Below are 25,828 nucleotides of genomic sequence, written 5' to 3' on the forward strand. Positions count from 1 at the left end.
CTTGTTCAGAATTCTCACAGAGATAAAATTAATAGCTAAGTTATAGAGGAAATAGAAATTAGCATAAAGAATATATATACTCTCTTTTTCCAAGTTATGTAATTCAGAAGTATCCCAAATATTTAATGGCTTAGAACACTGAAGAGCTGACTTTAAGTCACATTTCAGAACCATTAAAAAAACCAGCAATTGTTCTACAAGTGACTTACAAATAGGTAAAACAGATTACAATTTTATTCTAAGGTATTAGCAGTTTCTAGAGAATGTCTGGAAAGTATATACTTTTACTCCATTTGGGAATATAGTTTTATTATTTCACTACATTGCTCACTTGCATGCCACCCTTTAATGGTAGCTCACTAATAATTACATATATCACTAATAAATTGATTTGGGGGCGCCTGGGTGGCTCAGTCGTTAAGCGTCTGCCTTCGGCTCAGGTCATGATCCCAGGGTCCTGGGATCGAGTCCCACATCGGGCTCCCTGCTCAGCGGGAAGCCTGCTTCTCCCTCTCCCGCTCCCCCTGCTTGTGTTCCTGCTCTTGCTATGTCTCTCTCTGTCAAAAAAATAAATAAAATCTTTAAAAAAAAAAAAATTGATTTGGGGAAAAAATCATATTTTCTCAGACTATAGTCTGTATAAGTGAATGGGGAGGGTTTGGCTAATTCAATCATATAGAATATTACCTGCCATAAAGAAATCTACCAGCAAGTGTGGCTAAAGCAAATATCTCAAAAAGAGAGGAACTATGCCACCTAATTTTCAATGTGTATAGCTGCAGTTTTTTATAGTTTTAAAAGGTTTTACTTCAATCATATTAGAACAGACAAAAATTATTAAAAATACTTTTAAATGACAAAGGACTTCTCAATAACAATACAAGATTCTTCAGTGTTTGTGTGATAACTCTCCTGTCTAAGACTCAGCTATTAACATTTATGGGGCCTAATTAACTTTGAGATCAGATTAATTCACAATATTAAAAAACCTGATCAGGATTTTCAGAGGTTGTATTTCTAGAAAACTAAGAGTTTACAGTTACTTATTTTCATGATTTTTTGAAATAATAACAACTGGAGTCAAAATTGAATCTGCCTCCAAAGCAAACTTTAGGAACATCTCCCTACCCTACTATAGTTAGCAAGCATGAGAGAAGAAATGATTACAAAATTTCCAGAAAGGCAAAAGAATATAACTAACAGTCATTGGATACCTGCTATTTCAGGCATTGTAACAAATGGTTTCATTCACCATAATCCTTTCTATAATCTTACGTGGTAGGTATTGTCATCCCCATCATCCCCTTTTGAAGATGATTATATTGAGTCAAAGTGATTAAGTGTATTTTCTAAGATGCACTCCTAATAAGAGACATAAGGCAGTTCCACAGTTGTTCAAATTCAAACCTAGTATTACTTTCTCTCTTTTTTTTTAAGATTTTATTTATTTATTTGACAGAGAGCACAAACAGGGGCACAGCAAAGAGAGAAGCAGGCTCCCCACTGAGCAGGGAGCCCAAGGCGGGGTTTGAGCCCAGGGCCTGCATCGTGACCTGAGCTGATGGCAGTTGCTTAACCTACTGAGCCAGCCACCCAGGTGCCCCTACCCCATTACTTTCTTAGAAGTTTTGTTGTGTGTGTCTTTGAAGTTGTTGCAGTTCCCAACATAGATTGGATTTTCTGTTCTCATCTAAGGAACTCCTCTCTCTATATACTTTAGAAAATATTTAGTCAAGAAATAACACTTACACTTATCTCTATTATTTATGCAACTTAAACATCTCCAGGAGCTATTAGATAATTAGTTCCTTTAAAATAATTCTACTAAATAAAACTAAATAAATTGAAAGAGGAAAGAATCCTCTGGACATAATATTGATTCTAGCACTTGTGACCTCCTCCATTCTATTATAAAGCATATTGTGTATATTACATCATTTACAGTTAATCTTGTCATTTATACTAATTTCTTACATACATTTCAATAACACATCATGTCTATCAAAAAGAAAATGCAGCTAATTTTTCACATGGTTTTTTTTTTTTTTTTCCTTTTTCTCCATAGCTTGAAAACTATGGTACTTGTTTCATTGTAATGAATTCACTTGCTTCTCTAGGATTTCTTTTCCTCTGCAACAGTCCAATGAGTTTTTATCTATTGCTCCAGACAGACATCTTCCCAAATCACCTAGAGATGTGAGTGATAACCCTATCACTTACTAGACAGAAACATCAAAATTCTGGCCACCATTCACCAAGATAGCTTTTTCTTATCTGAAGCTATCCATTTATAATGTGTAAGGACAGAGCCTGCTTTCAGTAATGCAGCTGGTTATAGCAACTAAGAATAGTACAAGCTTCCTTCCAGATGATGCAGAGTAACTCACCTTCATCAAAATCAACTAGAACCGGATGCTTGACTCCTGAAGGACAATTGGAAAAAGTGTATATTGAGTATAAATCGCACAGAAAGACTGAGCCAAGTAACTAATCGAAATATATTTTGTAACCAGATCTTTAAATAGGTATGATTTAGCATCTATAAACATTTTAAACAGTTTATAATCATATTATTTAGTAATGCAAGTAATTTTGCAGTTTTCATTACTTGATCAAAAGCAATAGAAATAAGTGTATAAAATTAGGGAGTAAATTGAATATGTTTGAGTGAAACCGCAATTTTAATGAACTGAAATAATTAAATATGTACAGTCTCATGCTATTTCTGTCAGATAACATACCTCTTAAAATTGGATCTTTCTTTTTGACATTACCTAGTGTTAGATAAGCAGTTATGAGACTCTCCACAATATAAATTAGTCCTGAATAAGCCATCATGGTACAAAACTTACTTTGATGATTAAGATAAAAGAGATTGTTCTCTTAGGACTTGTTTATATTATTTAATATAAAATGATTCTCAATAAAATGCAAAAAATCTGTAATAACTGATATATTCTCTTTTCTCAAGCATTTGTCTCTCTCACATATTTGGAAATTTAAAGTAAATACACACAGAACATTTTACTGTCAAATACAAAGATCAGCAACAATAAAACCTATACTTCTGTAGTCTTTGCATCATTATTTCACCCATGAGTCTTACAAATCAAGCAAAACTGAATGATGCATGAACAATGAACAGCATCAGTGAAGTAATAATATACACATACTAATGTGCAGACTTTGGTTTGAGTTCCATTTCCAACATCTACTTTATGTCTTTTGTGTATTTATGGTCTAAATTTCCTCTTTTCAGCTTTCTATCTGTAAAATGGCAACGATCACTCCAATTAAAACAATAAGTAAATCCTAAGACATATAGCTATATAATCATTTAACACATAAAAGGGAGAAAAAATGTTTCTCAGAAAGTCTTTTTTGACATTAAGAAATTATTCTGTAAAGTATTAAAAAGTCATTAACAATAAAACTGTGCTTAGGCAGAAGTAGCCAGAAATCATTAGCATTTGATATTTTAATTTTTTTAGATGTATTAATGAGTTTCACTGGTAACTCAAGAGTACAATATGTAATAGAAAAAAAAAAACTAGTGGTTGGCTTGTTCAAGGGTAAATGTTTGTTTTGTTTATATTATTTATATCATTTTACACATGTCTCAGAGGTAAGACACGAGGATATCTCCCTTCTTGTTCATCATTTAGTGTCCCTCCTCTTTGGGGGCACATTTTATATTAAATTTATCTTGTAAAAGACACTTAGCAACTAAACCATTTTTCTTTTTAGTATCTAAGAAAATTGAGGAATGTTTTTAAATACATATATGTCCCAGGGGAAAATTATTGCCTACGTTCTGGGCCTTCTCATTTCCTTTAAACAGTACAGAAGGACATTATCTCCTTGCCAAAGATCTGGAAGCTAGCTTTTATTTTCAGCTCTGATGGTCTCATCTGGATCCTCATCCCAGGAGCATTAGCCAACAGAGACCCCATGCTGTGATTCATGCTGTTTAATGCCAACTTGATGGGTAATAAAGTTATCATAATCCATAATTTAATTATAGATGATAGTTTCTGCTCTGATTGTAACACAGACTGTGGCTTCATTTACACTTCTGGGATACTTCACAAATGATTTGGGCTGATCTTTGATACAGGGTCAAGGGTGGAAAAATTTTTCACATAATTGTATTTTATCCTACTTGAAAGAACATTCCACATTCAAACTGGATTTATTTTTGAGTTGACATATGTCTACTTTCTATGGTAAGTGTAAATTTTAATAAGGATATGTGTAAGTGTTTCCTCTTTGCCATAGATTTTTAGGTTGGACTTACCATCTTATTTGAATATAAAAATTTCTCCTTTTCTTGTTACTGCTACCAGCCTCAAAACCAGAAACAAAATATATTGTTTTCCTAGGGAAATTAGAACAAATGTGTATTTGGAAATTGATTTTATTTTCCTAGATTGTATTGTTCTCATTCAAATTCCATGTCAATTCATGAATTTACTGAGGCTGTTCACTTAGGAAGGCATAGTGCCCTTTTCCTTTCTTGTCTTCAAATGGTATCTGGTTTTCTCCTTTCTTCTCCATGAAGCCTTTTCTGCAAGAAACTATGGTAAACACTAAGTTTACATGCAGCCTGTATTGGTACTTGCTAGCTATGTGACTAACACATTCACTAAACCATTCTGAATCTTTCTAAATTCTCACGGTGATGGCAGTGAAGCTTCTCTCAAGGGGACATGATAAGTAAGCAAAAATAATACTCAGACATATCTAACAACCTCTCAGAATGACTTAAGATACTTTGGCATATATGGGTTTAAAAATGAAGTAGCTTGGCGGTGGTTTTAATTATTTTTGTATGTGAGTATGTGTGGGGTGGTATTAGTATGTACAATAGAAATTATGTAAGAAAAATGTTTTATATTATACATACTTTATACTCTTACTTTCAGAACTAAGATTAGCTTTATCAGAAATTCCTTGGAAACTGCAATTATATTTAGAAAGGAAAACCAGTTGACTATGGGAAGCAAGAAACTATAGAGAATATGATTTCCTTCCAGTATTTCAAAGAGTTCAATAAGTCTCACAAATGAATATAAGGTTCTGGTCTTTTGTGATCTCCTATATCAATGTTGAACACATAATCACAAAATTTATGAAAGTTGGATGTAAAATCTTTTGATTAGATTGCACTAGACAATCATACATAAGCCTATAACTATTGTGATATAGAGGAATATTTACCAAAAAAAAAAAAAAAGTTAGTATTTCCACACAGAGTACTTTTTATAGAAAAAACATAGGTCACTCTACATTAATAAATACAAAAAAGAAATCAAATGTTTCCTTTGTGATTCCAAAGCCAAAAGCAAACTGTTTTCTCTTTTATTGACATACATATATTACTTATAGTACTTGTATTAGTTTATCCAAGTTAAAGGAATAACAGACACATGTAGCATTCATACAAAAGGCCAACGCCATTAGAGTTATACATAAATTCTCATTTCTATCATTACACATTTTAAATTATCACACTAAAATTTTATGTAAGTACAGGCATGTTCTCTTTTAATTTACATTTAAAGATCTCTCTATAGCATGCCTAAGGCATGTTCAAAGAAGAATAGGAGAAAATAAAATGGAAATAAAGAAAATGGAATTCTCAAAAGGAGAGAACATTAATGTGATTTTCTTTCTTTCTTTCTTTCTTTCTTTCTTTCTTTCTTTCTTTCTTTCTTTCTTTTTTTTTTTAGATTATTGGCTTGGGGTATTGTTATGGAGCAATATTAATTCAGTTTGAAAAGAAAAAGTACCCAGAGGGAATCTGGAGGGAATCCTAAACACTTCCTTACCTGGAGTAGTCCCAATTTTATCTGAACATAAAATTCCCTGCTCTAGTATTATTCCTGGCTGCATTGTATTACCTAAAACAGATCGTGCACACATCATTAAAATGAGGTCAAAATTTTATTAACTGTGTTTAAATTTTAGACATGGTTTACGGTGACTGTCCATAGATACTCTAAAGCCAATGTTTGGTTTCATGAATGCTCTTTTTTATTAAAATATTTAAACAACTTTGGGAGAAGTTCCCAGAACTTAACCTATCACAGTAATTATAGATTTAATTTATTTTATTATGTTTTTATTTATTTTCCATTGAGGTCTATATTATATGTAACTCAAATGATTAAAAAAATTAAGATTTGTATCCTAAAGGAAAGTGATTTACATATGCAAATATTCTATTTGTATTTAAAATCCCACTTTCAAAATATAAAGTACGTTAAAATATTGTTAAAAAAACCTTAAGGTAATAGTAAGTGAATTGATATTTAGTTCATATTTTTAAGGTACATCATAAAAATATTGATTAGTTCACACATAATCTGGAGAAAAATTCCATAAACTATGGTGACATTTATAAGAATATTAATTCATGAATTAATTAATATTAGAATATCAATCAATAGATGGATACATCTATGGGTAGATAGATAGCACTTTCCACAAAAAACTCTAGAAAAAAAATAAGTAACCTTCATTTTTAAATTAGTTATACTTGCAAGTACAGACTAGTTTTAACACATAATCAACCATTTTGTTCAGAATCATCCACATTTTTTAAAACTTAAGTTGTAGGCTTGTATGAAGCACACAGTATTTTAATGATTTATAAATTCTTAATGTTTATCTTCCTCTAAGTGTTTGGGAAAATGAATAGATAATTTTATCTAATAAATGTTTTGATTTATAAAATAAATTTAAAGGTTAACAAGATATATTTTATAGCAATATACAAAAGAAGATAATAGTACAAATTACCAACTTGAAACTAAAAATAATTTCTCTAAGTGCTAAATCATAAATATCAAGTAGATCAAGTGTAAAATTTCAGAAATTTTCACCTGTGTTCCTTTTTCTCACATCTGAAGTATTTTCATATTTTCCAATTTCAATTTCTGGTTTCTCTTATTTTTTAAGTTTTTGGCACACAGAATGCTTTTTCTAGTTTTAATGAAATAAGCAGATAATTTTCTTCCTAAGAAAAATAATGCTGTCAGTCTATTGTTAAAATATTGAAAACTCAAAGATGTATACCCTTTCTTACTGTTTGTGACACAATTATAACAAAAAACCTCAGTGTTATACATATTAAAATCTACTCATTCTCTCTGTAAATAAGGAGACCAAACTCTGCTCACTGTCTCCATTCTGCATGATGTTCTCTTCTCCTTAAACATAATCACATTGTGAACTTCATATACTATAATCTATGAGCTAAACTATAGGGATAATCACCAACAACATAAATATTAGTGGAAATCGGGAAAAATAAATTAATATACATATATGTAATTTGGAGAGAAACAAAAAAATATGAGAAGCTACTTCAATCTTCATTTTGTTAGCATTCCCACAAGGCTGATTTGGTATTTATAGCTACCTTTCTCAACTATTTATTTGGGTCCTTTTACCCTTGGGAGGACCCAAGTAGCTGGAGTTTTTTTTCCCTTCTGTTTCCACAGTATCTGAAATCTTAGTGGACTTGCCTGTATGGGTTTTCCATAATCTTCCTTTTACATTGTCCAATTAATATGGCAGCACTAGAAAGGACTCAGTTCCCTGGAACTGCTCATAACCTCCTTGACACATTATATAATAGAAATTCTAATACCTACTCATATGTTTTCAATCACTGTGACCAACAAGTTATTATTTCTCCAGTGGAATAAGGAATTCTATCCAAAGTGTTGGTGGCTGCCTCAATTTTCATTTCCATAAAATTATATTTTTTAATTAGGTCCCCAGCTAGAGACATTCCTCCCTGGGGTTCTAAGTCCTGAAAATCAACAGATTCCTGGGTGAAGATGACCAAGACAAAATTTTGTAATTGAGCCAATTTTTCTTTGATTCCCTTAGCAAGATACTTCGACTATGGGAAGAAACAGAAGTATATGTGGGTTGCTGGGTCAAAGCACAATTCTGTATTCTATAAGAAAGCACCTAAAACTTTAAGGTTTTATGCCCCCAGCTCACTCTTAACTGAATCTTCAAAAGGCTACCCACAATCAGTAAGTCAAATTGTTTCTGAGTAATACGGAACATGATAAAATCAGTGAATCCAGTATGTGTTAGTGTATATTGGATTACTTTGCTGCAGAATTAGACACAGTATTATGTGGAATACCAAGAAGATGAATGCAGTATAAAGTAAGTCAAAGAATGATGTGAAAGAACATGGCTTATTGAGAAGATAAATCTATTTCTAGAATTTGTATCTCTTGTGCTGAGGAAAAACCATTGCCTTCAATCTGTGATTTGTGGCAAATTTACACCCTATAGAATACAATCTACCAGAAACAAAGGATAGTCCACTGCTATTAACCAGTTGGGTACTAAAGTTTGGGCCATAGTCTTGCTATGAAAAATTTCTGTTGTTGCAACTATGCATCATCCCTATCCCATGGTTCATCAGCCACTTGGTTCATCAGTCTGTTGAGTTAGCACACGTGTGACTGAGGAAAGAGACTGACTGCAGTCTACTGGTGGTCAGAATGTCCAACTGATTACTGAAAACCTTCTCTTTAGTGGATGTGCTGTGGTAGCAATACATATTATCAAACTCTGTGTTTATCCTGAGAAGCCCATTCACGTAACTCTGGTTAGCTGTCCTCATTACAATCTTTCAGTCTGCTTCTGCCAAGTCTCTGACCACATAGTGAGTAAATTTCTGTATAAAGTAATTGTGTCTTTACATAGATATTTTTATCTACAATATTAGTGTATTTACTGACTTTAGACAGTTTGCACTTAAAGATTTGAAGTTTCATTATCCACCTTATTTTATTTGTCAGCTTTATTTTCTTTTAACTTAATTTTCTCATTAACTTTTCATGGTTTACTTAATAAAATTCAAAACAATTACTTTAAGTTTATTCAAATTGTAACAGTCATTATATAAACCCTTCATGATTATTGATACAGGAAATTTTACCCAATTTATAATTATATACTCTCTCTTCCTTTTAGCAGTTTTTTTTTTTTTTTTAATATTGCTGATCCATGTGGAATTTTTCCTTACTACCTTAAGAGCTGATGAATAAATAATATTTTTGGTGTGCTTGTACCTCTTGTTTATTTAAACAACATTTAAATTCTCTATAAGTTCAGGTCTTCAGATATCTGAAAGGGAGTGAGGGAGCTTGACCACATGCTTTATCTCTGGGTACTTTCTGCGTCAATAAACAGTTTCCAGTTAGAGTCATGAGAAATATGGTGTCCCCTTGAGCAATACCGCACAAATTTCAACTTGTTCTATGGTTTAGGGATGAGCAGGTCACTTAGATAAATTAACTGCTAGTAGACATCTGGCTATATATTTGGTTAGCACATTCATATTTTTTTCATGTATCTTTAACGTGATTTTTTTACTCTTTTAAACCACACTTGAAAAGAGCACTTGGGAGATTACAGATCATGTTTTCTACCATCAGTATTCAAATTTACATCATGTCACTTTTGGTCATGGAGCATTGTTTCTTATCATTCAGCTGAGTCTTTGGAACTATGATGAAATCTAATAGAGAAAACAAAGTAGAAAGATTTTGAAAAACCATTTCTCCAGATTCATTACAAAAACCATTTCTCAATTCATTACCTATTATAGCTGCCATTTCCCATTTTTTCCCATGAAAACAATCCTCATTTGTCTAAATTGGAAGACATTAGTTTTATGCTTTACGTTTTTTCTTTTCTTTTATTCTTGTCTTACTTTCCATGATAATGTATTATTCTCTTAAAAAATAGAGTAATGTTTGGAGACAAATGTTTGCTTTCAACTTAATTGAAATTTATTTCTGGGAGATAACCCTCAAAACATTTTGTGGTAAAATTAGAGCTTGTAGAAAATTTAAATCTAATGTACTTTTGATGACATTTTAAAAATGAGGTGTTTAATGATTTGTTTTTTTTTAAAAAAAACTTTATTTGGAGACAGTTTTGATGAATCACCACAATTAAATATTTCAAATACCTGTATTGACTATTTTGCTTTATAAATAAAATTTCATTTTTGTGTGGAGAATTGCTATTTCTCAAAATCGAACAAATAAAATTAATTGAAAATAAACTATTCAGCAGGGGAGCAAAACAGCCATTTTATTAAAATTAACAAAACTTTGCTTAAGAATATATTTTTGAGTATTTCTAGAATGATAGTAAGAATTATTTTTAGTCCCTCAAAAATAAAAATTAAACAAGTTTATTAATTTAGATCCCTTTGACTGATTCCTAGTTCCATCACTATATTATTCTGTAATTTTAATCTTTAAAAACCCTGCATTTCATATAACTGTTGTTCAGTTTTTTTAAATAATAGTTTCAGATTGATAATTCAAGAGTTAATAGGAAAATATTCCCAATAGTATTTTTGTAGAAGCTAATGAATATGTGTAAATGCTTTTTTAGAATTAAATAGTATTTTTTCTTGTAAATATATTCTACATAAAATACAGTGGGAGAGCCTTAGAATTAAAGACTAAAATTTATAGCTCCTTTGATTAAGTATAAACTGGGGAAGTATCCAATACTTGAAACTGATTTTTCTATAATGAAATTATAATTCATTTAAGGCATTTGGTGGATTTTGAATCATTAGAACATACAATTTCTAACTATTTCAAACTTCTAATATTCACCTATATTATATAAGTTCTCAGGAAATTAAAGCAAGACACTTCAAGTGTTATATGGGGCAGTTTATCAGATTCACTGAATTACTGGAGCCTAGGGAGAAGGGAGGCTCCAGTAACCTAAAATATATTCAGAATTCTCTTACAGAAGCTTTTACTTCATTAATTTACATTTTACACAAGAAATTTTCCAGTTTGATTGGTATGCCCTAAGAAAATGAATTCCAAATGGTAAAAAAAAAAAAAAAAAGAAAGTTTAAGTAAAATAATGTAACTGTTTTATGTGTAGTAAATAAAATTTAAAACTCAATTCATAGTATTTCCAAATAATACAAATCTACTCAGTACAAATATTTTCATCTTCGTACATGTATTCATAAGGGGTAAATTCCACTTGAATTGAACTTTACATTCAATTAGAAAAATTAAGTGGCTTCAATATGTCAAACCAAGACAAGGTAAATTTCAGCACACTGTTTTATCTTTAGATATTTCCATGTACTTCCTCATGTATTATACCCTACTGATGATACAAAGATAAGTAAGATATCATTTAATCAAATTAAAGTCACAGTAAAGTCGGTTATGGGAGGAATAATCAAATCATTTTGTGGTAGCATTCAAGCACTGTCAAAGAAGTTTAAGATGCACTTACTCATTCAAGGAGTCAAAGAATAGGAAGATCAGAGATGTTTGGAAGTAACTAGTCAGGGTTTCTTGAGAAGGTTAACAGGTGGAATAAAACTTGGAAGTACAGACAAGATGCTAACAGAGAAGAGGAGCCATTAACACAGAAGGAATATTAGAAGGGAAAGCATAGTGCCAGTGGGTATTGGATGAGTCCAAGTATACATAGGAAATATCACATGACACTTGCACAATACAAATTTAAGACACTTCTTATATGTCCTTGGAGATGAGTTTAAGTTTACTCGTATATGCAAATAGGGAAGCTATGTACAGACACTACCTCAGGAAGATTATATTGGCATCTATGTCTAAGATGAATGAACATAATGGGAATTACTTTTCGGCAGTTTTCAGTAAACTGGAGATAATTAGGACCTGAGATGATTTGTTGGTAGTGGCCCTAGAAATAACGGAGCCAATGAGACTTAAAGGAGGCAAACTATACATAACTGGGCAATTAGTTGTAGAATGAGAGAAAAAAAGAATAAAACTGGTTAATCCCAGCACAAGTGACTCTAGGTTGTATTTTTATGATCACCAAACTTAATTTCCAATGACATTTACTCCCTGTGTGTTAGAGTTCTCTAGAAAAGAGAACCAATATGTATGATAATAATATCTAATATATTAATATTAATAATATTGAATATATTACACAATAATTATATATAATAGTATAATGTATCTTTAGATTATGTATATAAAATGCTATCTGCAGGCTGGAGACCCAGGAAAGCTGATGGTTTGGTTCTGAAAATCCCAGTGCTAATGGTGTAAGTCCCAGTCTCAAGGGCAGGAGAAGACTGATGGCTCAGCTCACGCAATCAGAGAGAGAGCAAATTCTCTCTCTCTTTTTTTTTAAATTTTATTTTATTATATTATGTTAATCACCATACATTACATCATTAGTTTTTGATGTAGTGTTCCATGATTCATTGTTTGCGTATACCACCCAGTGCTCCATGAAATAAGTGCCCTCCTTAATACCCATCACCAGGCTAACCCATCCCCCCACCCCCGGCCCCCTAAAACCCTCAGTTTGTTTCTCAGAGTCCATAATCTCTCATGGTTCGTCTCCCCCTCCGATTTCCCCCCTCTTCATTGTTCCCTTCCTACTATCTTCTTTTTTTTTTTTTAACATATAATGTATTATTTGTTTCAGAGGTACAGGTCTGTGATTCATCAGTCTTACACAATTCACAGTGCTCACCATAGCACATACCCTCCCCAATGTCTATCACCCAGCTACCCTATCCCTCCCACCCCCCACCACTCCAGCAACCCTCAGTTTGTTTCCTGAGATTAAGAATTCCTCATATCAGTGAGATCATATGATACATGTCTTTCTCTGATTGACTTATTTCGCTTAGCATAATACCCTCTAGTTCCATCCACGTCGTTGCAAATGGCAAGATTTCGTGGTTTTTTTTTTTTTTTGATGGCTGCATATTCCATTGTGTATATATATATATCCATTGTATATATATATATATATATATACCACATCTTCTTTATCCATTCATCTGTTGATGGACATCTTGGCTCTTTCCACAGTTTGACTATTGTGGACATTGCTGCCATCAACATCGGGGTGCACGAACCCCTTCGGATCACTATGTTTGTGTTTTTGGGGTAAATACCCAGTAGTGCAATTGCTGGGTCATAGGGTAGCTCTATTTTCAACTTTTTGAGGAACCTCCATACTGTTTTCCAGAGTGGCTGCAACCAGCTTGCATTCCCACCAACAGTGTAGGAGGGTTCCCCTTTCTCTGCATCCTCGCCAACATCTGTCATTTCCTGACTTGTTAATTTTAGCCATCTGACTGGTGTGAGGTGGTATCTCATTGAGGTTTTGATTTGGATTTCCCTGATGCCGAGTGATGTTGAGCACTTTTTCATGTGTCTGTTGGCCATCTGGATGTCTTCTTTGGAAAAATGTCTGTTCATATCTTCTGCCCATTTCTTGATTGGATTATTTGTTCTTTGGGTATTGAGTTTGATATTCAGGACCTCAACAGATTAACTGATGCCCACCCACATTGAGGAGAGCAGTCTGTTTTACTCAATATACCAATTCAAATGCTAATTTCACCCAGAAACACCCTCACAGATACACCCAGAAACAATGTTTAATCAAATATCTAGGCATCAGTCAGGTTGACACATAAAATTAGCCATCATAAAGTAGACTAGAAATATATTGCCTAATTTTCAAATATTTCTAGGTCTATTTTGAAATTGTTTTTTTAGTTCCACTGTGATCGGGGATCTTACTCTATGTAATTTAAGTCCCTTAGTAATTTGTTGAAATGTTAGTCTATGACTCAGTGTTCAGTCAATTTTGGTAACTTTTAGATGCACTTGAAAATAATGTGTTCTTCAGTTGTTGGATGCGTTATTCTATATGTGTAAATTAGGGTTAAGTTTTAGGCCATGTTGGTCGAATCTTCTGTCTATAATAATTTTAGGTTTATTTATTCTATCAGATCCTCAGAGAAGAACTGAAAATATCTCACAATGGTTGTGGGATTGTCTATTCACACTTTTAGAAATGGCTATTTTTACCTGATATATTTTAAAAGTGTGAAATTAGCTGCATGTAAATTTAGATTTATTTATTTTCCTCGGCATACCTTTTGATCATTTTGAAGCATCCCCCTTTATTTCAAATAATGCTTCCTTAAAGTTTACTTTTACTATTATTAACATAGCTATCTCAGCTTTGTTGTTGTTGTTGTTTGCAGAGTATGTCTTTTTCCATCTTTTCACTTTTGATATTTTTGGATAGTTACATTTAAGATATGTCTCTTATAAGCAAATTATTTATAAATTGTCCCATCCCAACAGTCTTATTCTTGAAGCTTCTTTATAAGACCAGAGGTATTATCTTTCTTCTTCATGACATACCCTATGTATGCAACATACCTTGCATATAAGAAATTCTAATAAATGTAATTGAATTAATATCTAAATATAAATCATGAACTCCCATTCCAGTTATCTTAGCATCAGTTATCACTTCATCAGTTTTTTTCTTTTTTCTTTTTCTTTCCGGGCGGCAATCAGTTCTCCTTATCTGTCCCTATGCTGCTTAAAGGCAACTATTTTGTCAAATAATTCTTTATCCCAGATAATATTGAGCTCATTATCTCTCTAACCACTGATGCATACATATGTATATATGTATATATACATATATTGGAATATGTACACATCTCCTTTCCTATTTTACATGCCTATCTAGTTCCAGAATTAATACCAGACTCATGTAGTGGAGTTTAGGTTCATATATTCATAAAATCTACTTACTAGTGGCACTACATAGTATGCTTTTATAATATACACTACTTATTAGTTACAGAATAAGTTAATGTGAAATTATGTCCTCATGTATCACAAGCCAAGTACTGAATTTTTCTGTTTAAATTTCCTAGATAAGTAAAATAGAGTAGTATATTCTTTCGGGTGATCTATTAATATAAAGTGAAATTTCAAGAAACCTCATGAAAGCCTATCAAAAAAATACAAAAATAGTATATCAAAATTTTTCTGAAAGGTTGTAAAGTAGTTCATTATGCACTCAATATTATACTTGAGTTTTTAAGGAGTAATTGCAATAGCTTATATTTAAGACTATGATAGATGAATTTAAATATAAAAATATTTTAATTAATTAAATTTAATAAAACTATCTTATTTGAAAGTTCACTTTCCTATTTAAAAAGATAGTGATACTTGTGTGTAACTTAGAAATATCCAGTATGGAATTTGGATATGAATGCAGATACGACATGCACATGCATCATTTATATTTTGATTACATTCTAAGTGCCGACAAGGTGCTGTGTTCATGAATAATTCAAACCATCTAAAAGAATGGGCTTTTTACATTCCATTCCAGAGTTTTGTTTTTCAGACAGGATGTCTTAACAATGTAAAACATGTATCACTGATGGAATGTGATTAGAAATACACTGTGATCTGACAGTTAACAATTATTCCCTTATGTATGATTCTTACAGGCTATATAAATGATATAAAAATTTGTACAGTAGTTCAAAGTATAAGTCACAGACACTTAGAAAGCAGGCAATATGTGTAATTTCTTTTGTATGTAAGATAGAAGAAAATTGAAGTATAGGAGCATAGCATTTTAGTAATTATTTTGGCATCAGTGAGCATTTGGGAGATTGGAAGAGAGAAAGACAGACAACTAATCAAAAAATACCTATGGTTGACCACAGCTAAGGGTGACTAAGACTTGGACTTCCTGAGATCTTTAAAATGCATTTTAGAATAATCCCACTTGGGGACACAGAGGAAATATTTACCTGTTGCTTTTATTCTCTTAGTGGTTAAGGACAGTCCTACACAATGAAGCCCCTAATGTTTAAGATTAAGCATACGTATTGGTGTTAAGTGGATTCCCACAGGCATTCCACATAGAAAGATAAAAGAAGTGAGAATTTCTGGAGCTGGAAGTAATAGGCAATAAAAGGCTCAGGCTGAGACACTATGCATTTTATCTGCAAAGCTTCTCAGAAGGCTACTTCAAAATAGTTGCCTCAGCAGTGCTAGGAGCAAGTAAAAGCCCTAAGGGTTTACATTGTAACAAAAGGTGTCCAATGCAGTTAATTATTTGTACCAATCAACTATATTAAGGCCAATCAGCCACAGAGCCTCTTCAAGGTGGTAACCCAATCTCTTAAAGGAAATAATACAAGTCAATTAATAGAAAAAGAAACCAAATATTGTTCTTCAGCAATAGCAGATGTCTCCCAGGTAATGATTAATATTTGTCTTCTTTTTTCACCACCCATACGAAATTTCCCTCATTCTTGGACTTTGTTTTGGCTGGTCAAGGTTGTTTACCAATGTGGGTAGACCCAGATCTTCTTTCCCAAAAGTTATGAGCCTATATTTGCCTTGCCATTATCCTTCTGTGATTATTTCAGTTGTCCATTTGCAATTGCTACATGGTAGGAAAGAACCAAGAGAAATCCCAATAATTTCCCCAGTTTTCAGATGTATTCTTATCTTCCCCTACCATGTAGCTTATGGCTCCTTATGGTAACTGGCCATTATCCCCCTCAATATAATAACTGTTATTCTGTTTGTTTGTTTAATGGTTGACTGGAAAAGGAGGAGTCCCAAGTGGCCAAGTAGTAGTCATAATTTCAGTTTCTGTGGAACCCTCACCATGTCCTCTGGAAGAAGTATTTTGCCAATGGGAGCAAGGACCTCTAATCCAATGGAGTGTAAAGTAATGGGGGGGCAGAAACAAATTTTCCAAGTTAATTTTTTAAAGTTATAGTAAGAGGAACGAATACACCTTTCATATCCCAGTTCCCAGATTCTTGTATTCTAGCTATTAGAATGTTGTCACTATTTATCAGGAATCTATCAATCTATAGATTGATATTCCAAGCTAGTGCCTCAGCTGAACCTTTAACAGGCTATTTCACTCTTCTATTAGGCCAGTTCCTTCAGATATGTGGGATCCATTATAGGACCAGTGGAAACCATGATCATATACTCATAGTCACATCTTCCATGCTGTAAAATGAATCTCTTAATCTGAATCATCGTTATATGAATGACCATCCCAATTGATTAGACATTTGTAAGTGTTTGGATGGGAGACACATCAAGGTCAGGAAAGGCAAACTTACATCTGGAGATAAAACCAGTTCTATATTAAGGACAAATCACTGATTCATGAGGGTGAAAAATATTTCTCCAAGGTAATCTACCACCAAGTGACTGACTTAACTCATCAAAGATAGTACATACTAAGTACATGGCATCAGTCTCAGTTATTGGCAATCTGCAATAAATTCTGTGGTATCAATATCTAAAACAGCCTTGATAAAAGGGAACCCATGCTCTTGAGCCCATGTATGGCCATCACCATTGCCACCATGGCCAATCCATTTATATGCCTGTTGTGCCAGCATTGAGGTTGATGAAAGCAAACCTGCCTGACTTCTACAGAATGTGTAATCCTGACCCCTTAGTTCAGAGTTCCTCTTCTAGAGGTCATTGACCTCTAGAGAAAAAGAGAAAAATTAAACCCACTTTCTCCTCACTCTCTTACCATCCACATGTCTTCTTCTCATTCCATTTTCTAATTTTGTTCCTTCTATGTCACTGACAATGTACCAAGCCAACTGTCATGACTTCCGGGGGAGGGGGATGGGCATGTCAGTGGAGTTGGCACTCTGTGATGCAGCTCCTTAAGGCAGTCTGGACATTCACAGGGGCCGGGCTCTGCAGCTTCCTCCTCCTGGTGATTTCCTGGAGTTCCTGAGAGAAGAGAAGAGGAAGATGGCTGTGGAGTAGAAAGCCCCTAGGATTGTCTCATCCCATGAACACAACTAGATAACTATCAAATCATCCTAATATACCAGAAGTCAATCTGAAAACTGATAGAACAAACTCCACAACTAAAGAAAGAGAGGCCACATCGAAGAAGGTAGGAAGTGTGGAGACATGTGGAAGAGAGAGAGCTGTGGTTTTGAAGGATGAGAGAGAGAAGAGCACATAGGGGAACACACAAGGAGGATGTTTCCCCAAAGCCACTGGATTAGAAAATGAGAGGGGCTGAATTTTATAAATTCTCACAGCCGCGGGGCTTAAAGCCTGGAGTTTTAAGGTCAGCAAGCTTGCCTGGGATTGATCCCAGAGGGCACTGTACTGCTCCTAGAGAGAAGACAAGCAAACAACCCAGGGGGCAGAAGGCATGTAAACAGTAATCTGAAAAATGCCTGGGGCATACAGTGGGGGAAGTTATTTGCTCTTCTCAGAGTGTTTCCCTGAGAGGCATCTCAGTGAATCCTGCCTCTCAGGGAACATTTGAGCTGGCCAGTGCCATTTCCCTCCTCCACCCCTCAGCATAAACATAGAACTACCTGTGGGAAGGAGCACAGGGCCACAATGGCTGCTTAACTTGCTTACACCAAGTCCCAACGCCCTGTGCTCTGGCAGGATTGCCCTTCCCAGTCAAGCTTACCTCAGTCCCAGCACAGAGGTCTCCTTCTCCAAAAGACCAGCACAAACCCCTGATCACACCACATGTCCCAACCAGAGAGATCTGCAGGTCCTCAGTTCTGGTGGAAATGGTGTCCAGTCTCATTTCACAAGCAGACCAGAGCACACCTAGTTAAAACTCACCACATTCAAGCTAAGGACCAAACACTGCCCATAGCAGGCAAGGAGAGCCTCTGTAGATGACAGGCCTGACAGAGAGAGTAGTGAAAACACAATAGCAGACTGCATACAGCACACAGTGGAGAAACTCCCTGAAGCACCAGGCCCTGGGCACTTACATAACCTCTTCTTTGTAAGGCCATTACTCTCAGCAGCAGGAGACATAACTGGCTTTTCTAACACACAGGAAAAGGTGGAGACTTAGACAAAATGCCAAGATGGAGGAATTTATCCCATATGAAAAAACAAGGCCATGCCAGAGATCTAAGTGACACAGATGTAAGTAACATATCTGATGGAGAATTTAAAGCAACAATCCTAAGGATACTTATGAAAAGAATAGAGGACATCAATGAGACACCACAGAGATAAAAGTGTTAAAAAAGAATCAATCAGAGATGAAGAATGCAATAAATGAGATTGGAAACAGGCTTTATGCAATGAACAGCAGGCTGGGAAAAGCAGAGGAATAAACTAGTGACCTAGTAGACAAAATAATGGAAAATAATAAAGCTGAACAAAAGAGAGAGAGAAGAATTGTGCAGCATGAGAATAGACTTAGGGAACTCAGTGACTCTATCAAGTGTAATAACATTCGGGGCGCCTGGGTGGCTCAGTTGGTTAAGCGACTGCCTTCGGCTCAGGTCATGATCCTGGAGTCCCGGGATCGAGTCCCACATCGGGCTCCCGGCTCGGCAGGAAGCCTGCTTCTCCCTTTCCCACTCCCCCTGCTTGTGTTCCCTCTCTCGCTGTCTCTCTCTCTGTCAAATAAATAAATAAAATCTTTAAAAAAAAAAAAAAAAAAAAAAGTGTAATAACATTCATATTATAGGAGTGCCAGAAGAAGAAAAGAAAGAAAAGAGGGTAGAAAATTTACTTCAAGAAATAATAGCTGAAAACTTCATTAATCTGGGAAAGGAAACAGACATCTAGACCTAGGAGGCAGAGAACTCTGATGAAATTCAACAAAAGCAAGCCAACATCAAGACATATTGTAATTAAATTTGCAAAATGTAGTGATAAAGTATCTTAAAAGCATCAAGACAAAAGAAGTCCATAATTTACAAAGGAAGACCTTAGGTGGGCTAGAGATTTATCAACAGAAATTTAGCAATCCAGAAGAGAGTGGCATGATATATTCAATGTGTTGAATGGGAAAAATATGCAGCCAAGAATACTTTATCCAGCAAGGCTATCATTCAGAATTGGAGAGATAAAGAGTTTCCTAGACAAACAAAAATTAAAGGAATTCATGACCACTAAGCCAGCCCTGCAAGAAATACTAAAGGGGACTCTTTGAGTGCAAAGGAGAGACCAAAAATGACATAGACAAGAGAGGATCAGAAAAATCTCTAGAAACAATGACAAAACAAGTAATAAAATGGCACTCAATACATATCTATCAATAATTACTTCAAATGTAAATGGACTAAATGCTCCAATCAACAGACATAGGATGTCAGAATTGATTAAAAAACAAGACCCATCTATATGCTACTAACAAGAGACTCATTTTAGACCTAAAGACACCTGCAGATTGAAAGTGAGGGGATAGAGAAACATTTATCATACAAATGGATGTCAAAAGAAAACCAGAGTAGCAATACTTATATTGGACAAACTGGACTTTAAAACAAAAACTGTAACAAGAGACAAGAGCACTGTATCATAATAAAGAGGACAAAACAAGAAGACGATAAAGCAATTGTACATATTTATGCACCAACATGGGAGCACCCAATTATATAAAACTATTAATAATAAACATAATGGAGGCACCTGGGTGGCTCACTTGGTTATGGGTCCAAATCTTGATTTCAGCTCAGGTCATGATCTCAGGGTTGTGAGATCGATTCCCATGTTGGGCCCCATGCTGGGCATGGAGCCTGCTTAAGATTCCCTATCTGCCCCTCTCCTCCTCCCCCTCTCTAAAAAAATTAAATAACAAACATAATGGAACTAATTGATAATAATACAATAATAGTAAGGTACTTTAACACCCCACTTACATCAATGGACAGATCATCTAAACAAAATCAACAAGGAAACAACAGCTTTGAATGACATACTGGACCAGATGGACTTAACAGATATATTCAGAACATTCCATCCTAAAACAGCAGAATACACATTCTTTTCAAGTGTACATGGGACATTCTCCATAATAGATCACATATTAAGTCACAAATCAAGCCTCAACAAATACAAAAAGATTGAATTCATACCATGCACCTTTTCTGACCACCACACTATGAAAATAAAAGTCAACAATAAGAAAAAAATTGGAAAGGCCACAAATACATGGAAATTAAACAATGTGCTACTAAATAATGAATGAGTCAACTAGGAAATCAAAGAAGAAATTTAAAAAAATACATGGGAACAAATTAAAATGAAAACACAATAGTCCAAAACCTTTAGGATACAGCAAAAGTGGTCCTAAGAGGGAAGTATATAACAACATAGGCACCTACCTCAAGAAGCAAGAAAAGTCTCAAAGAAACAACCTATCCTTACACCTAATGGAGCTAGAAAAAGAACAACAAATGAAGCCTAAAGCTAACAGAAGGAGGGAAATAATAAAGATTAGAGCAGAAATATAAAACTAAAAAAACAATAGAACAGATCGATGAAACCAGGAGCTGGTTCTTTGAAAAAAGTAATAAAATCAATAACCTCCAGCCAAACTTATCAAAAAGAAAAGGACCCAAATAAATGAAATCACAAATGAGAGAGGAGAAATAAAAACCACACCACAGAAATATAATTGTAAGAGAATATTATGAAAAACTATGTGCCAGCAAATTGGACAACCTAAAAGAAATGTATAAATTCCTAGAAACATATAAACTACCAAAACTGAAAGAGAAAGAAATAAAAAACTTGAACAGACTGATAACCAGCAACGAAATTGACTCAGTAATCAAAAACTCCCCAAAACCCGAAGTCCAGAGACAGATGTCTTCACAGGCAAATTTTACCAAACATTTAAAAAAGAGTTAATACCTATTCTTCTCAAGCTATTCCAAAAAATAGAAAAGGAAGGAAAACTTCAAAATTCATTCTATAAGGCCAGAATTACCCTGATATCAAAACCAGATAAACACTCCACTACAAAAGAGCACTACAGGCCAATATTCCTGATGAAACTGGATGCAAAAATTCTCAATAAATACTAGCAAACTCAATCAAAAAAGACATTAAAAAATCATTCTCCACAATCAAGTGGGATTTATTCCTGGGCTACAATAGTGGTTCAATATCACAAATTAATCAACAGAATACACCACATTAATAAAAGAAAGGATAAGAACCATGTGATCATTTCAATAGATGCAGAAAAAGCATTTGACAAAGTATAACATCTATTCATGATAGAAAACCTCAACAAACTAGGTTTAGATGGAACATACTTCAACATAATAAAGGCTATATATGAAAAACCCACAACTAATATCATCCTCAATGGCGAAAAACTGAGAGCTTTTCCTCTACAGTCAGAAACAATACAGGGATGTCCACTCTCACCACTGTTATTTAACATAGTACGGGAAGTCCTGGCCACAGCAATCATACAACACAAAAAATAAAGGGCATCCAAATCAGCAAGGAAGAAGTCCAACTTTCATTTTCACAGACAGCATGATGCTCTATGTAGAAAACCTGAAAGACTCTACCAAAAAAACTGCTAGAACGGCTAACACAAATTCAGTCAAGTCACAGGATACAGAATCAATGTACAAAATCCTGTTGCATTTCTATACACCAATAATGAAACAACAGAAAGAGAAACTAAGGAATTAACCCCATTTTGAATTGCACCAAAAAGAATAAAATACCTAGGAATAACCTGACAAAAGAGGTGAAAGACCTACTCTGAAAACTATAAAACACTGTTGAAAGAAATTGAAGATGACACAAAGAAATGGAAGAACATTCCATGTTCATAGATTAGAAGAACAAATATCATGAAAAAGCAAATCTACATATTTAATGCAGTCACTATCAAAATACCAACAGCATTTTTCACAGAGGTAGAACAATCCTAAAATATATATGGAACCACAAAAGACCCCAAATAGCCAAAGCAATCCTGTAAAAGAAAAACAAAGCTGGAGGCATCACAGTTCTGGACTTCAAATTATATTACAAAATTATAGTGACAAAAACATATGGTACCGGCACAAAAACAGACACATAGATCAATAGATCAGAATAGAAAACCCAGAAATGAACTCACATCTATAAGGTCAATTAATCTTCAACAAAACAGGGAAGAATATCCAATGGGAAAAACAGTCTCTTCCACAAATGGTGTTGGGAAACTTGACAGGAACATGCAAAAGAATGAAACCGAACGACTTTCTTACACCAAACACAAAAGTAAATCCAAAATGCATTAAAGACCTAAATGTGAGACCTGAAACCATAAAAATCCTAGAGAACACAGGCAGTAGCCTGTTTGACATTGACCATAGCAACTTCTTTCTAGATGTGTCTCCAGAGGCAAGGGAAACAAAAGAAAAAATAACTATGGGGAGTTCATCAAGATAAAAAGCTTCTGCACAGCTAAAGAAACAGTCAACAAAACTAAAAAGCAACCTACAGAATGGGAGAAGATATTTGCAAATGACATATCTGATATAGGGTTAGTATCCAAAAGATATAAAGAACTTATAAAACTCAACACCCCAAAACAAATACTCCAGTTAAAAAATGGGCAGAAGACATGAATAGACATTTTTCCAAAGAAAACATACCGATGGCCAACAGACACATGAAAAGATGCTCAACATCAGGGAAATACAAATCAAAACTACAATGAGATATCACCTCACACCTTTCTGAATGGTGAAAATCAAAACCTAAGAAACAACAGGTGTTGGTTAGGATGTGGAGAAAGGGGAACACTCTTGCACTGTTGGTGGGAATGCAAACTGGTGCAGCCACTCTGGAAAACAGTATGGAAGTTCCTCAAAAAGTTAAAAATAGAACTAGCCTATGATCCAGCAATTGTGATACTAGGTCTTTACCCAAAGGATACAAAAATACTAATTCAAAGAGATACATGCACCTGAATGTTTATAGCAGCATTATCTACAATTATTATGGAAATAGCCCAAGTGTCCAGCTGATGAATGGATAGAGAAGATGTGGTGGTATACACACACACACACACACACTGGAATATTACTCATCCATAATAAAGAATGAAATCTTTTTATTTGCAACAACATGGATGGAGCTAGAGAGTATTATGCTAAGTGAAATAAGTCAGAGAAAGACAAATATCATATGATTTCACTCATATGTGGAATTTAAGAATCAAAACAAATGAGCAAAGGGATAAAAAAGGGAGAGAATGCAAACCAAGAAACAGACTCTTAACTGTAGAGAACAAACTGATGGTTACCAGAGGGGAGATGGGTAAAGAAGATGGGTTAAATAGGTGATGGGGATTAAGGAGTGCAATTGTTGTGATGAGCACCAGCTGATGTATGGGAAGTGTTAAATCACTATATTATACAGCTGAAACTAATATTATACTACATGTTAACTAACTAGATTTCAGGATAAACTTTAAAAAAATGAAATGGAGGGGTGCCTGAGTGGCTCAGTTGTTACGTGTCTGCCTTCAGCTCAGGTGCCCCGCATCGGGCTCCCTGCTCTACAGGAAGCCTGCTTCTCCCTCTCCCACTCCCCTTGCTTGTGTACCCTCTCTCACTGTGTCTCTCTCTGTCAAATAAATAAATAAAATCTTAAAAAAATGAAATGGGAATATGATAGAGACATCACCTTTGCATATTTTCAGTCTTTGATTGAGACACTAACTTCTTTCAGTACCTCCAAGATGGAATATTTCTTTAGATTGCTGTCTTGACCGAGACTGGGAAAGTGTCCGGCTTCCACTTTCCCTTCCTACTGTTACAATTCTTATTCCATAGGTTAGGTAACCAATGTGCTGGAATTATAAAATATGAGATGGTTACACTTGTCTGAAAATAAAGATCTAAGATAAAAAATAGAAGAGGCAACATCATTTCTATAGAATGTTGGATTTGCTGTCAAATTAGATCCCTTCTGGGTGAGGTAAAATGCCTAGTAGGAAAGGATAACAATCTCTGTGTCTCAATCAAAATTGAAACGTGTCCTAAATCAATAAATTGACTCAATAATTTAAGGACGCAGAGGTCTTTTATGTTAAATATGAATATGACAAATATAGCATTTATTGTAAATTGATAGAAAAACCATTCATATTCAGGCATGGATTTAGATCATTTTGGAACATTATGGAAAATGCTGAAGGATTAAAAATGAGTTTAGGAATTGTAATCTAAATGATTCATTTACATGATACTCTGGAATCCTGGGGTCTGATTTGAAGAAAAGAAAAATGGTTGTTTCAATAAAAAAGATGCTAAAATACATGATTAAATATATCCTTAGTACTACCTTCAATAGTATATAGATAATAATCATATGAAAGTAATTTAGTAGCCTACTAATTGAGATTCAATTTTGTAATTGAAAACGAAAATGTAGTAAGAATGTAGCTAGCATTTTTTTCATTATCACCATGAGACGTCTAATTAAAATTCTCGTAATGATGTTTTAAAATTTTTATTCATACATACTAAGAGAAAATTGCCTAGATGTGTATAGTAAACTTTCAAAAATATCTTTAAATTGACCAAATCCACGATGTAAAATGTTTTGTTTACTTAATATGTAAAGCACGAAAGCATATAGTTTGCTAAATGTCCAAAATAAGAAAAAAATTAAAAATTTAACTGCTGACTTTACTAATTTTACTTAAATATAGAAACAGCTTTTTTTACATAAAACTATTTGATATGAGTCTGATGCTTTCATACCCAGGTAAAAACTACTTGTCAAGAAGTCAGATGCTATGGTTTTGGGATTTTCATGTGTTTTTAAAAAATAATTTGTAAATAAAGATGTTAGCGCTTTACTCTGTCCATTAAATACTAAAATATATGCTTAATTTATAAATGCAGACCCCATTCATATCTATTGTTTCTATAATTTTTTTCAATAAAGCCTCAAAGCTGCTGAATACAGGTTTGATTTCAAATTTCATTTCTTTCTGAATTGCACCATCCTCAAGCAATGCATCATCATCACAGGTCATTGCACCGACGAAATTAATCTGATAAAACACCTGTGTGACAGAGAAAATGATATATTAGTGTGATTCATCATTAATGAACATCATCAGCCCATGATCTATT

Source organism: Halichoerus grypus, chromosome 4 (genome assembly GCF_964656455.1).
Source record: "Halichoerus grypus chromosome 4, mHalGry1.hap1.1, whole genome shotgun sequence".
In the NCBI taxonomy this organism is placed as follows: Eukaryota; Metazoa; Chordata; class Mammalia; order Carnivora; family Phocidae; genus Halichoerus; species Halichoerus grypus.